The following is a 15,694-nucleotide window of genomic DNA, read 5'->3' as shown; positions in this document are numbered from 1 at the left end:
AGTCTTGTTGCTCAACTTGCCCCAGTGTAGGGGTAAGTTGATCCAGGTTAGGGGGTAAATTGAACCACGGTTCAAACCTGGGCATACCTACAACAAATATTAAAGGTAACTATAAACAATAAATAACAAACCAAATACAAGCTTAGTTTTTCAAATATTTTTTATATACATTTCGATTGAATTGATTGATTTTTTAACATGTTAAAAGGAAAAGTAATCACACAAATGGTGATACAATTTCGTACATCTTACCAATCAAACACAAGGTAAATTCAACTTTAAATGTAGCCTTGTCGGCTACAATGAGCTCTTATTATCAACTTGGCCTACTTTCATTCTTTTCTCCATTGAAAAACTGGCTCAACCTACCCCAAGGCCCACGGTTCACTTTACCCCATAGCCACCATTTTAGAAAAAATAGCCTAGCATTCAAATTCAGAGTCATCTTTAGCTTAATGATTCACATGGTTTAATACGCTGCCAACACATCAACATATACAATATATGTGTTTAAACCTGGATAATATTTTTTTTTACATGACAGCCGATATAGATGACATCTAGAAAATATACTTTGACAAGCAAAAATCGTTTTTTTGTAAAAATGTTTACTTACCAGACCACAATGAGTATCTCTCTTTCACAGGGAATGAGAAATTGGTGGTACTTGCATAATTTCTGGTCACTTGATTACAACTATAAGGCATTGCCTGATTACAGGGGGTGGTTCAACTTACCCACTGGCTCAATTTACCCCCTTCTCCCCTATCCTTATAATCTCGCTGATCTTGTGTTAAAAAAAAAGCAACATAATCACATCTTTCAGGAAACTGATAGATCATCAGCCCAGAGGAATATGATCCAGGCCGTGAGTCAGACAATTAAGAAGAACACTTTTGATGGATGAATGCGATGACTGGCAATGCTTAACAAACCATATTCTGGAAACATCAACTATTTTCCAAGAATCACCCTGAGTCATGTTGGGGTGTAAACAAGCTTCCAGACACATTTGTTATGCTTTTTAATATAATCAAAACACTCCCTTCTTATTAATCTCAGACTATTATGCCTGATTTTGTGGTTGGGTTGAATACCAACAATAACTTAATTAGCAGGCCTGAATAATTGATGCAGTTTAAATGAGGTAAAGGCCTTTCTATTCTGTTTCCCCATCTTGAAGATGATGCAGTTTCCAATCACATTTACACTGATCATGATTGACCAAAGCTGTAAAAAAGGCGTTTTAAATAGTGCAACATTTGCAGGATAAACAATTGTGAATTCACATATTTCTTTGGGGTCTCCATACATAACCAGTGGTGACCACTTGGGGCCGCTGTTCAGTCACAGCTCTGGTGAGGGGAGGTGCAGCCCCCCCGATGCCCCTGCCTTGTAATCCTTTATTTTAATACATAAAATCCATTAAAGCCACAATGGCCATTGTGTAACTGGAGTCACTGGGATTAAACATGCAGATGTATTTAACTGGGTTATGATATAACTACAGCATGTTGAAGCAGGTTGGTTAATGGAGAAGGTTTTCTGTGGCGCCAAGCTGAAAATGTGTCTTGTAGGCGAAGGACATTTACTCTAACATACCAACCTTTGAAATATTGTGCATAATGCATCCAAGGCTTTAGAAAAAATATCCCAGTCAAGGATGTCAAGGCAGCGTTTTTGTCTGCATTCATTTATCACAATGAGTCAGGCTGAAGAGAAAATGTCCTGCCTCTGATTGTGTTTGTTTAACAGAGAAACCAATGTTATGCATGGGCAGGCTTGTAAATATAAAGCTGTTTGCTAAAGGCTTGTTCTACCAATATCTGAGACACACACATTTACAAAGTGCTACCTTTTTGTGAGGACCTCTGACATTGCAATTAACTGTTTAAAATGCATTTTAACACTTACTCTCAAAGAGAGGAACACTTAAAGCTTGATTTATAACTGTGTGTTAAAGGGTTAAGGCCTACACGAAGCTGTCATATGCTGAAGCTCATATGGACCTCCTCAAATGACTCCACACTTTAGTAGTATTTAAAGTCCTGTAACTTTAAATACATACTATGATTAAATAGAACTCAGGTGTTATGTGTGTAGCTCAGGCCTTCTGACCTTTAATTAATTAATTATGATATGAAGAAACATACCCACAAATAGCTCTGTTGAGGCAATCAAATAAAAGTGGTCAGACACTGATACAGGTTGTAAACCAAAGTGAGCAAACCCACAATGGTCTCATTTGATGATATAAATAATGCGTCAGCTGGGGAACAACTGGTGAGAATGTTAGGTCAAAGTTGAACAACAAAGTCTGGCTGACAGCTTTGGTGTCACGGTCTGTTTAGTTTTATTTTGAAATGTCTTACCTCTTTGTCTTGTCTAGTTTTACTTCCTGTCTTTAGTTTCCAAGTGATAGTCTGATTGTGTTCACCTGTTGCACTTGTATCCTGTCTTTTGATTAGTCTGTTGTCTAAATGGTCTTGTCTTCCCTTGTGGTCCTTGTTGGGTCGTCATGGTTGGTTTCCCATGCGTGTTCCTGTTGGTTTTCCCTGGGCACCTGCACCTCGTGTTCCCGTTCCCAGGTTTGCGCCTTCAGTTTTTCCTTGTTATTGGCTTTTTTGTGGATTAAAGCTAGCTTTTGGTCAAACTACTTTGACTCTTGTTTTGTACTGCGTTTGGGTCCTGCCTTTCTACCAAACATTGACATGTGGTATTGATAGGAAATGGAGTGTCTGGGCTCTCATTTTATCCAGTTCACCTTTTTGCTCTCCTTCAAACTAATTTGACTAACCTGGGGTTTGTTGTCATCTGACCACTCATGGTTGTTGCTCCATTGACCACGATGTAATGTGTTGCCTCATTCTGATGTCTTAACAACAACTTTGCTAAAAGGTTATCAGAATCAAAAGAACCAATGACCTGAGACAGAGGCAGTCTATACAAACTGCAAATGTTTCATTAACATATGGTCTTCATAATTCAGAAATCATCTGCCTCCCTACACCCATCCATCTGCAACACCCAAAGAACACATCATCAGAAAGAAAATACCGCAACAAATGTGAAACAGATGATCACCCCGCGTTGACACCCGCCCTTCTACCCGTGCTCTCAGTGACGTTTGTTTGGTGATGAATCCCGGTACTGGCACAGAAAAACCCTGTGCCTTATGGCTCCTTCCTAAAAAAAGCACGTTCCTCGACATGTGAACATGCTTTTCTGTCTTCATGATGATGAGCCTTGAATAATGTGTGCCATTAAGTCAGAGATGTTTCTCTGAGCATAAGGAAATACACGTGGTGTTTGGTGCTCATCGCTCCAGAGCCACAGAAGGTGAAAGCCAGAGATGTCACTGATGTCACGTTGTGGAGGCACCTTGGGCAAAACCCACTCACCAACCAGGTCAAACATCACGTCTGTGTGGTTGATCACACTTTACATGGAGGTACAGTAAAACCTTCCCAATATCTCTAAGAAACCTGGTGGACTTAAGGGTTTCCTTTACAGCTTTCTAAAAGTTCAACAACAGTTTTAAAGCTTTTTCATGTTTTGTTTGGATTTAAGTCAAAAGGAAATAGCTCAAACCTTGTTTTTGTTCTTGTTTCATAACTCTGCAAGATTTAAAGTCTAGTAAAAAAAACAACACTTGTACACAGGACCCACACATTGGTTACATCATTGGCTGATGCTCTCACTAGTGCTTCATAGAGATCCCATAGGATTTTAGAGATGCAATTTCATCACTGATCGATGATGCCAATGATTCCACTTCTGTGACCTCATGGTAAAAACGCTAAACTAATAATCAGTGTAACTTTTTATATAAATTAACTTCTGCTTTTCTACTCAGTATTAATTCAACTTGAAACATGTGTGTGAAACATTTAAAATATCATGAAGGGAAATCTTTCTTAGCACAGGAAGTGATTTGTCTTTGTTATTCAAGTGGCAATAGTCAGTTCTTTGGAATATAAAAGAACAATTGTGTGCTGAAATATTGAAAGCCACCATGGCTGGGTACATGTAGATATCGAAAACAGAACAACTTAAATTGTGACAAACAAAAGAACAAAGAAAGACATCCAGAGTTTCAGCCTGTTCAACACAATGCATTAGTTTTCATCAAACACTACTGCAAAACACCATGTAAATGTCTTTTTTGGTGTTACTTAGTTCAGGATTTGTGTTTCACTTTAGAAATATATGTTTTAAATACCTTTACGTGATCCTCGTACATCATCACTCTTTCACATTCACACTGTACGCTTATCCACTGAGAGTTTGGACTCAGCTGACCTTTTTATTGCCGACAGCTATGAAATCAGACATTTGTACCTCCTTTCATCTCTACCAATGTAACGTGTCTTCCCCTGACAAGCAGAAAACAAATGAGATTTTGATTACAGCTTCTCAAGGCCTCTTTCTTGTTTGATTGAAAGGTCCATTGAAATTCAGCAATGCCCAAGAGCATCACGAGAAATAAATGAATACAATTTGTGTTATGTGGATTGAGTTCTGTGTTTATACAAAAGCCTTTGTTTGTTAATTTAGCTAAAAGAAAATCAATAATTCCCAGCAGTGTGAATCGTGTAGTTGTGATTTATCCTGTCTCCGGAGACAAAAACACATTCAGTGAATTTGTTTGCACACGCTCAGAGATATATAAGCACATTTCCTCCCTACAGACCAACGACCACATCTCCAGAAAGTAATAACACGGTGGATATTTTTAACCAACTATGTGTAAGGCTTTGATGAGATGTTATGACAGTTTTGAAAGTTACACATTTCTCTCTTTATATTTCTGTCCATCCTTCCAGGCTTCCTTATTTTTGCATTCTCCCCGGTTCCTCCTCCCTCACAAGGATGCAATGTGCTTGGCCCCATCACATCTTTGCACAGCCGTTCCTCCATTTTCTCATCCTCCCCTTTGAGCGGCTACTCTGAAGCGGTCAGTCGCCATCAGATTTATGCTTTTGGTGTTAGTCACTGCCTGACTTCCCCCCTCCATCCACTCGTCACATGTCCCCTCTTCTCTATGTTTAGAACTAATCCTCTATTTCTGAGACAGCATCTGTACAGCCCCAAAGAGATGGGGGGGTTATATACTGTATACCCTGGCTCTCCGTCTGTCTCACTCCATACAATACCAATGTACTTTAACACTGCACAAACATTAGAATACACACTGGAAATCAAAGACTATTGACTCAAGAGTAAACGTGTAAATTAAAAAGTGTAATTTGATCCTTCATCTTGTCAAGTCACTACTTTAGAAATAAAGTTTTTACATGATGCATTACATTGTTCCCACATTATGCTGGTTTTCTATCATATCAAGATATTTGTGTCAAGTTCGTACACAGTATCAGATATATTTAATGGACTCAGATGTAAATGATTAAGAGCTTAAACTGTACTTCCAACCAGTCATGTCCTCATTTCTTTTCCTCTAATCACCAGATAATCTGCCCTAAGATTTCCGGAGTGACGGCCGTCATTCGGGTGTTTATGTATTTCTGACAACAACAACTTATTTTGCTCTCCACAAAGCTCCTGATCTGAAAAATCCTGTTTGACGTCTGAATCTCTTCTTACATGTTTTCCTGTAACTGATAGTTTCCACTGTTTCCAAGAAATTGAAAATATAACTCATCTATTGAAAGATCCAAACTGGGATCAAATGTCAACGAAAGAACAAAGTGACAGGTATTTGAATATTGAAACTAAAACATAATAAAATCTAAAGCTAGCTAAATCTTAAAGTTATTATTTTGACAAAATAAGGAAAAACATCCAAACTCAAGGTCTACTGTACTTACTTTAGAGCTTTCAACTATGTCTATTCATTCAGTGTATGGAGATTTCTTCAGAAGGTCTGCTTACGTCATTATTGTTTGAGAGCACAGGCCTATGGTTTCAATAAAGATAAGTTAATTAGGTATTGATTAAACATTTTCTGCAATATTACATTCAAAAATAACCTTAACATGACCTTTCTCACAAAACTAGAACAAATGCATGGCCCCTAAAGAATCCCCTAACAACTCATTCTGAATTCCTGAGATGCACAGTACAGCAAACTTTTCCAACCCGCACAACATATACTGGCACAGTTTAGAGACATGTGCGGTAACTGAGACATATGTGACGATCGTTTTCTGAATCCTCTGTCGCCAAAAAAACATGCCACGCAAGTGTGAACATACTTAAATATGATGTGCACTGGCACACACCCACCTACTGTATATTCAACATATGCACGCCCCAACGGTGACATAGTCATGAACTCCCCCACAACACACACACACACACACACACACACACACACACACACACACACACACACACACATACACATACACATACACATACACATACACACACACACACACACAGGGCGGCCACCAGGTGAGACATATTGTGTTGTTTGTTCTCAGAGTGTTGGAAATGTCTTCCCAACTTCAGCGCACACAGAGTACAAATGTCAGCTCAGGATGACGGAAATTATTCTCTGATATAATGTTTGGTTAAATTTGGCAATTTCCATGCCCTCCAGATTATTTTAATTAAAATCTTTCAATAATTTATATTCTTCTCCCCCTCACTGTGTCCCAGGAAAGTAATTCTAAACCCAGAAAACATATCAATCTAATAAAAAAAATGACTTTTAGTTTAAAAAAACTCCCTCCATGTAGACCTGAAAGCTGGCTTTCACAAGTTATTAATTTATTTTTTCTTGGTATGTTGTCAAATATGCTGCCAGTCTGCTTCCTGTCTTTATGCTCATTAGCTAATTAACTCCCGACTGTAAATTACCAAAATGTTGAACTATGCCTTAAAAGCATCCACCTTTCAGCCCATTTGAACTAATATAAGATTTGTTTCTGGAGAATCATATTGAGACTATAGGGACTCCATGTACCTCTGCAACAATTAATTGTTCAAACGCCATTGTTTTATCTGGAAATATGGAACCAAAAAGGCGACTGTATACTGAATTTCCTTTTCTTGTTTTGCTAAATTGAGCTTCAAGAAACCCATTGGGTCCACATAAGTGCAAGCTCGACTGAAGTGGATGACAATACACCATGGGGCATATGGTGTTGTCCAGCTACATTTTTTTCCCCTAGATTTCCTGTTAATCTCTCATGTGTCTCATTTAGATTTGTCCGTCCTGCTTTTTACTCTAAAAATCCCAATTGTACATTTATCTACACAAGTCGCTCAAATGCCAAATGAAACAAACAGCTGAGCCGACTGCACGACTCTCTCTGTCTCTCACACACACACACACACGGACACACACACACACACACACACACACACGGACACATGCGTTCCCAAAAAAACACACACGAGCTGATGAGCACGACTGAAGCTGTGAGCACATTGCAACTTGCTGAGTACAGCTTGGCCAAGAAGAGGAATTAATGAGGAACACATTAACAGGCTGTCTGGGACACAGTGGTAATATAATACATGTCTGAGACTCTTGAGTATTTACTGCATTGGACTCTTTATTGTTGTTTCACTGCTGCTTAATACTGTTTTTGTAATACTGAGCTTCTGCTCATGAGTCCTATATTGGCCTTATTCTTAAGTCACCTCAAACTTTAACCTTTGAAAGATATGTTGTAAAACTAGTTGGATGCTTGTCTGGCGCGGATCATACTGTGTGTCTCATTGTAAAACAAAACACATGCTATATTTGAGACTAACTAAAATTAATAATTGTACATGTTTCATTTCCCGGAGATAATGTTATGCTGTCAAATTGTAATGTGCTTTTGAATGAACCGCAGGTCATACGAGTTAATTAAAAAACCTTATCAGTTTCTGCAGCGAGGAGTGATTTCAGTGAAAAAGCTTTGCTTCTATCACAGTACTTCCGCCATCACACCTTTTCATTCACGCTTTCTTCAATCCAGGGAGTTTAATATTCACATAAATGCTTGTTTGTCAGTTCAATTTTGAAGAGAAAACGCTGACGATATATTTTCCCCTCAGCTCTCCCTTTCTGACTTCTATTCTTCATTTGTCCCTGTGTGTCTCCTCAAATCTCTATTGTACTGCATGATTTCTTGTTTTTCCAAATGTCTCAGATGCAGTGTACTGTAAAATCAGATCAAATCTCAAAGCCTTCTGGTGGACTCTAAACTGCTGGTGCCTCCCTCTTTTTCACACACTAACACACTCTGAGACACTGATTACTAAGCACCTCCGGGCAGCAACCAGCATGTCACCGATCTAGGTTATTGTGCATTTCAGGTGACGGAAATAGGAATTGATGAGCAAAAAGGACAGACTGTCAACCTGTCAGTACACCTGTACCTACAGTAGGCCTTTCTATATTTGTTTGTTTGCCAAATAAAACATGTGTATTTGTTAGTGGGCTGAAGCGCACAGAGGACAAGAGAAGCATCCTTTCTGATTCTTCAAACAGCGGCGTGGTGGGCTAAGCCTCTGTAAAATGAGTGTATCATCCCATGCCTCATTTAGTCAAGACATGCGCTAAACCCCCAACTCATCTTCTTATCTCTTGTAATTACAAATCAGCAATGGCTTAATGTTGCAGGAGTTTTATGTTGAGTTTCTCAAAGCTGTTCTTCTAGTGTCACAGACTGCCGTCAAATCAACACACCAAAGTTTACATTTAAAATCTCCTTAAGATTTTGGGTTTATCTATAGTTTTGAAACTGAAATGAAGTTGTGTTATCGGGGTCCAAATGTTGCCATGCGAAGATCAATTCAAGATGATAGAAACCTACATTTTGCAAAACTGTCACGATCTTAGTTTTTGTGTTTAGTTTTATTTTGACTTATTTTCTCCTGTGTCTTCCTTCCTGTGTTTTCCCTCCTGTCTGATTGTGTCATTGTGTCCACCTGCTGCCCCTTTGTTTCACCCCCCTCCCCAGCTGTGTCTTGTCTTGTGATTACCCTTGTGTGTATTTAGTCTTGCTTTCCCTAGTGTTCTCTATGAGTTTGTTATCGATGTTTCCCTTTGTTGGGTTCCCGATCTCTTGACTAAATGTTCTGGATGTCCCTCGTCCCTCCTGTGTCTTCTTAGTGTTCCTGTTTAGTTGCTAGTTTTGTTTGCTTCTTTTCCCTTTGTTCAACCTTGCCTGCACCTGCTGTTTTTGTGTTTATTTCATATCAGCTTTGAATTCAATCACACTTGCTTTTGTTTACTCCTATATCGGCCTCAACTGTTTTTGTGATGACAAAAACTGAGATGTATCACTGTTTTTTTTAGCTTTTTAGGAATCTCCACAAGGTACAGACATTACAAATATTGTTATGAAATGCAGAAATCCTCTGACATCTTTATGTGAGTTGATTTCTTCATAATGGGCTCATTTTATTCCAATCATTTCATAACTGTGCGCTGCCCCTCGGCCTCCACATCGATCACATGCAAGAAATACACCAACTGTTTTGATAATGACAATGAGAAATGGGGTATTATGGCCATTGTATAACACATCTATTGTTATTATTGTTATAAATCTCTGTTGTACACCTATATAGACTCAGGGAGGATTCAGGTCACAGCATTTCATAATATAGATCACACAAATCCTTATCAGCACTGTCTCATTAACACAATGCACTGAAATATAATGCGAGCAACCTGGAGATTGAAATGTGTTAGATACATTATTATTTGCACAAATGAGTTCGTAATGATCTGCATTATCTAATATAGAGGCCTAGATGTGTTATCTAATGTACTTTCCCTTCACAATCTGTCAACTGTAACCCTTATTGTGACCTACAATCCAGATAAGACATCAGGTCCTACAATTCTCAACCTGCTGCACATTGAGCCTAATGGTTGCTCAATAAACCAAAGTGTAATAGTTCCCAGATACATTGCTGTAAATGTAAATTTTTTCACAGCAACATCAGGGGTAATTCTCATATTTCCAAGTAATCAAATTGCAGTTTTTTTGTTTCCCGACAAACTTCTTTTTAAAAGAAGCCCACAACACTCACAAAAAAACAATTTTATCATTTTTCTCTGATTTAGATTCTTGTATTTTTGGCCAGATTTGCATTTGTTGAATCCTCTGCCTTTGTGTCGCTTTGCGTGATTGCTTGCTTTCATACAAAAGTGGAGTGAAAACTGTGTCTGCAAAATCTGATATTTTTTTCTGCCTGCACACACAGCTTACTATATCGCATGTGATTGCACTTTCCTCTGCAATTTCACAATCAATTATCTTAAATGATGTGTGTCCCCTCCTTAAAGGGGACCTATTGTGCAAAATCCACTTTTTCATGTCTTTTATACATCAACATGTGTCCCCTCTGTGTGAAGAGATTCTGAAAGTTTCAGGAAAAAAGATTCTCTCTCTTTTTGTCCTGATCCATTTATATAAAAACCTGTCTGATGCTCCCGATTTCTGAGGTCTCAAGGTTAGCAAGTATGGTTGGGAGTGGCTCCTTATTTTCATCAGTGGCGTTTTCTCCTGGATGCCAAGGGAAGCCAGGCCTGTGAAACAGTAGATTGCACTCTCTGTTGCGAGAGGAGGCCAGCCGAAATTTGCTTCCCTTGGTGAAAAAAAAGGAGGGATTGACCAATCAGATTAGGCTCACATCATGCCCCTGCCAACCTGTGATTGGTCAGGGCCATGCCAAGGGAAGCCAGAGGCGGCTGGCTTCCCTTGCCTCACAATCCAATCAAATCGCATCAATTTAGTGGTGCAGTGACGCGTCCAAAAAAGCGGAAGTAAGCTGCGCTCGGTTTCCCTCGACAAAATAGCAATGGGATTTCTCCATGGGATTTCTCCATAGGATTTCGGAAAATAGCTCGAAAAAAGGTCAGTGGAAAACGAACCTGTTAGGTAAATGCACGTTTTGTTCAGTCGGATAATATCCACATGTCTACCCTACTTTTATAATTTTCGAATCATAAATCTAATCGATAGAAGATAGATAGCGTCACTGCACCACTCTCACCGCCGTTAGAAAGTAGCAAGCAACTGAAGCAAGTGCAATTATGGAAGGTGGAGATTTGGAGTATTTAATCAAAACTAATTGTACTAAACTTCCGCTGCAGCAGCAACAACAAATACAATCTGATGACAGGCCAATGCCCAAACTGGAGCTGTGTACAGCGAGGAACAAAGGATCGAACCGGACGTAAAACATTAAAGGTCTCCTGATTTAGTTTGTGAATGAATGCTTATTAGAGTTTTGGCTGGAGAGTGCGTGCGGACCTGTCGGTTAGATAACAGGCGTGTGTAAGTCCTGCATCTGTATGATACAAATGTGTGTAAAATGATACCGTGCGTTGTAATCACTCATCTGGTTACGTTATTACATTGACCACCAAACCCCCCCCACCCCAAAAGAAAGGACGTATTATTGGCTTCCCCTAATTTTTTCCCCACGCCACGCTACTGATTTTCATCTAAAGTAACAGACATAAGAGGCTTCTCAATACTCAAATTTCCCCCCCTCGACTCCTCGACTCCTCGGTCCTCCAGTAGTGACCCGGAAATGAATATCAGCGCGCCATTTTGAATGACATCTCATTTCTCTAAATGTACACCGAGGATCGAGCGTCGAGGAGGCTCTCTGGAGGAGCTATAACCGAGGATACACTGATGGTTCCTCCACGGCTCCTCCACGGATGCATTTCCGGGAACGGTGGAGGCGTGACGCACGGCCGGACTTATCTCAGCCAATGAAAGCTCTGCATGCATTCCCTGGATATTATTTTAGAAACTGAGAGAGTTTCCAGAGAGAACAGTTGTGAGGTCCGTGCAGAAAGCAGAGCAGTGTGTATAATATATATCACTCAGTTTAACAGGCCTACTCTCTTTATTTGCTTTAGTTTAGTAGATAACTACAAACAAAGAGTCGATATTTTTCTAAGACCATTTAGTGCTTCACATAATAAAATACACAACGGCTGTAGCCTGATTATGCTTTAGGAGCTGTAGGTCTGTGTGGTACGGTGTGTGTGTTGTACAGTGTCTAGGTGTGTGTGTGGTACAGTGTCTAGGTGTGTGTGTGGTACAGTGTGTAGGTGTGTGTGTGGTACAGTGTGTAGGTGTGTGTGTGGTACAGTGTGTAGGTGTGTGTGTTGTACAGTGCGTAGATGCGGCGGACAGACGGGTCTCAGTTGGTTTGGTGTCCTGCTTACTTTTAATACTTGTAAATACAACTTTTGGCCTGTAATTTCAATTCCCCATTTCAGCGACCAGAGAGAGGGGTGGATATATCCAGTCTCTGATTGTGTTACGTTATTACGAGAGTGCTCTCATACTTTAAATTGTATATATTTATATAAATATTATATATATTTATAAATATATTTGTGTGTGTGTCCGCATCTGTAGCCTGTTATTTTCTCATTATACCGCACTCCCCATTTCAGCGACCAGAGAGAGGGGGGGATATATCCAGTCTCTGATTGTGTTACGTTATTACGAGAGTGCTCTTTATATTGTATATATTTATATAAATATATTTGTGTGTGTGTCCGCATCTGTAGCCTGTTATTGTCTCATTATACCGCACTCTCAATGAATTCAAAGTAAATATATAAGTCGTCATGAACACATCTGTCCATCAGACAGAGTGCTGCTTCCCCTCCTCTCTCCTCGGCTCCCCTCCTCAGTCCTCCGCTCGCATCTCCTGTGGGCGGGACTAAGTTTCGAGGATAGGAGTCGAGGAGGGGAGTCAAGGAGGGGAAATTTAAGAATTGAGAAGCCTCTACGGGCTGCGTCTCACTTCGGTTATTTTTAATTTCCTCGCTCCTTGGTCTCGGTATTGCCGGAAGTTGATTTGTCTGCGCCATCTTGAGGAGCGTCCCAGTGGCCTTATTTGTGCCGGAGGACCGAGGATCGAGGAGTGATAATGGAGGAGCGATAATCGAGGAACTACCAGACCATCCTCCGGTGAAATCCTCAGACACTCAATACTGTGTATCGCTCACTGATTGGACGATGCAGCGCATGCACTGATCTGATGCTTCTTGACATGAGAGCAGTTTACCAGCGGAGTGAAAATAACACATGAAACTCCTCAGTTTATACAGTGTTTTGTTTCAATTAATGTATCATTTAGTTACAAATATGTGATATATCTGAACAACAAAGTGGTCAAAAATCATTTTATTCATTTATTTTTTATTTATAGGCTACAGACGCAAAACGTGGACATTACAATAACAAAATGAGACATTCCTATCTTAGACAAAAAAAGACTGTGGACTGAGATTCAAAATTGGCTTAAGACACTTTAAATTGATTTTGTATTTACTCCCTTTGGTCTTTTGTTTGGGCTTTTGGATGAGGACAACACACAGTTGATGAATGCAATTATTCTTCTGGCAAAAATACTCATTTTTAAAGCTCAATCAAGGAAAAATCTGAATTGAAGTTGTGTGAATAGTAGATTAAAAACACCATTTATTTTGGAAAGGATGATTGCCACAAAGAATCAAAGAGTGGCTCAACACACCATGAAATGGGAAACAATCAGCTCTAGCGAAGAGTGGGATAAAAAGGAATAATAAATGCTTTTGATGATATTGGACTGTCAACCTATTTTTTTGTTTTGTTTATGAAATGTTGAAGTGACCAACTGACTGTATTTTATTTATTCATTTATTGGAAACATTTTCATGATCGCTTTTTTCGTTTTACATCTTCATTTATTGTCATTTCCATTCAGTCAGTCATTAAGTGCTATTTAAAATGTTAGTTTGCTACATATCCAAACAAACAAACAAAGTGTGCAGTCCAATGGATGTTAATCTAACTGGGTTTTGATAGATAACATATCTCTTTTTTTTCTCTCAATTATTTTATTTCTATTGTGCACTCTAATCAATATTAATCAAACTATTGTTCGTTTATACATTTTAAGAATGGCGTTTATCTTTTTTGAGAACGAGTTCTTATTTTATTTTATTTATTTGGCTCTACAACAGATGATACAAATGTTTATGTCGGTAAATGTGTGGCGGGGGTGTATGTGAAAATAACGGGGACAGAGCTGGCGGAAAGGACGTCCCATTGCTCTTAAAACTCATTTCCCTGCTTCTCGTGGTTTCATTGCGTCCCTCCATGCTTCCCTGGTGGGAGGGACTAAACGCAGGGAAACTACGCAAGTGAGGGACGCAAGGATTTCATTTAACCGAAGTGAGATGAAGCCAAATAATCAGCACTTTTGAAACAGAGGGGATTATGGGATGCTACAATGCATGATCTGTTTGGTGTTTCGATCCAAACACTTCAGAGAGATGTTTTGTATACCTATACCTGAGACCTATAATAAAGTAATGAAGAACAGTATAATAGGGGACCTTTAAATCATGACACATTCAGAACATTCAAAATCACATTTTCAACAGGAAATACATTTACTTTGCAAGAATATGAGGCAATTCTTATTCTTATTTCTTGTACACAACTGTTGACAGGTTATGTAAAAATGTCCCCTGTTCCAAAGGCAGCAGCTGAAAGACATGGGTTCAACTCTCCATCCTGTGATGTGAAATGTGCTGTTACGTTTGGCTCATCCAGTGCTTGTCTTAAAAAAACCAGCACCAGGCTTTTGCGGAAAAAGAATCACAAAATGCTGAAAACTGTCTCTGGTGTGCTTGTTGATACCAAGCTTTTTTGCTTCCACAAAGCCTCTGTTTTTGAAAAAGCTTTAAGGGGGTGATCTCCAAGAGTCCGACGAAACACGGGATTTCAGCAAGTTTCTGGTCATCCTCTCAGTCCATCCTGATGTAAACAAATAATTCCATCTCCTCCTCAAACTAGAGCAAAACACCAGCCTAAAGCATCCTCAATTGTATTACACAATGTCAAAGTGAGACTTTACTGTTTAAGTCATCGTCTTTTTTAACTAAACATCTGACGATATGCATCACTACACTCACAAAAATAGTGATAAATATTTCAGGGTTTCCAGAAATGTGATTTCAGCTTACAGAAGGGTATGATCTGACTTCAGGAAGGCAATCTGAGAGCATGAATACATTTATGTTGTGGGTATACTGTATATTCACATTTTTAAATTGGAGTGCTGCACACTGACACACCCAGCTATGGAAATTGATTGCCAATGCATTTTGAGTAAACGAGAGACAGATTTTAGGAATTACATTTGGAAAATAATAATAAAAAGTTTACTCACACAGGGACATTGTGCCTTCTCTTTGCCTTCACTGCCCTTAGGTTATACAATTGGGTCCTAACAGTTTTCAACGTTTATCTGGCACACATGGTAGTCATTTGAATATATATATGTTGGGGTTATGCATAAAAAACAGGTTAATTATACAGAATGAATGTGGTTAAATGCACTATGGGAGAGTTGATCCCATGTTTTCCCTTAGGTCAGGGGTGTCAAACTCAAGGCCCGGGGGCCAAATCCGGCCCGCGACCTAATTTTATTTGGCCCGCAAGAGCTTGCAAAGAATATAATATACAATACAATTGGTGTAATTGTTGAATATTTACTTTCAATTATTTGCCCTAGACTTCTGCTTTCAGACGTATTTATTGAGGAAGATATTACCAGATCTGATAATAATTCAATGCAGGGGCAATGATGTAATATAATACATTATTTAATATATATTATATATTTACATAATGTATATTTATATAAATTACAACCGGCCCTTCGAGTGCAACCATAATGCTGATGTGGCCCG

General features: G+C 39.1%; 1 long non-coding RNA gene across 1 annotated transcript; it reads left to right on the top strand.

The window, feature by feature from the left end:
• The first annotated feature begins 2,509 nt into the window (after window positions 1-2,509).
• Window positions 2,510-5,591, top strand: LOC307013337. The gene is made up of 4 exons (XR_013800943.1): window positions 2,510-2,588; window positions 2,990-3,451; window positions 4,827-4,957; window positions 5,470-5,591. It is a non-coding gene; the product is annotated as an uncharacterized lncRNA (long non-coding RNA).
• Window positions 5,592-15,694: the final 10,103 nt, after the last annotated feature.

This window comes from Notothenia rossii (genome assembly GCF_949606895.1).
Source record: "Notothenia rossii genome assembly, chromosome: 7".
Classification (NCBI taxonomy): domain Eukaryota; kingdom Metazoa; phylum Chordata; class Actinopteri; order Perciformes; family Nototheniidae; genus Notothenia; species Notothenia rossii.
The sequence above is the reverse complement of the archived record's forward strand: the minus strand, read 5'-3'. Positions and strand labels throughout refer to the sequence as shown.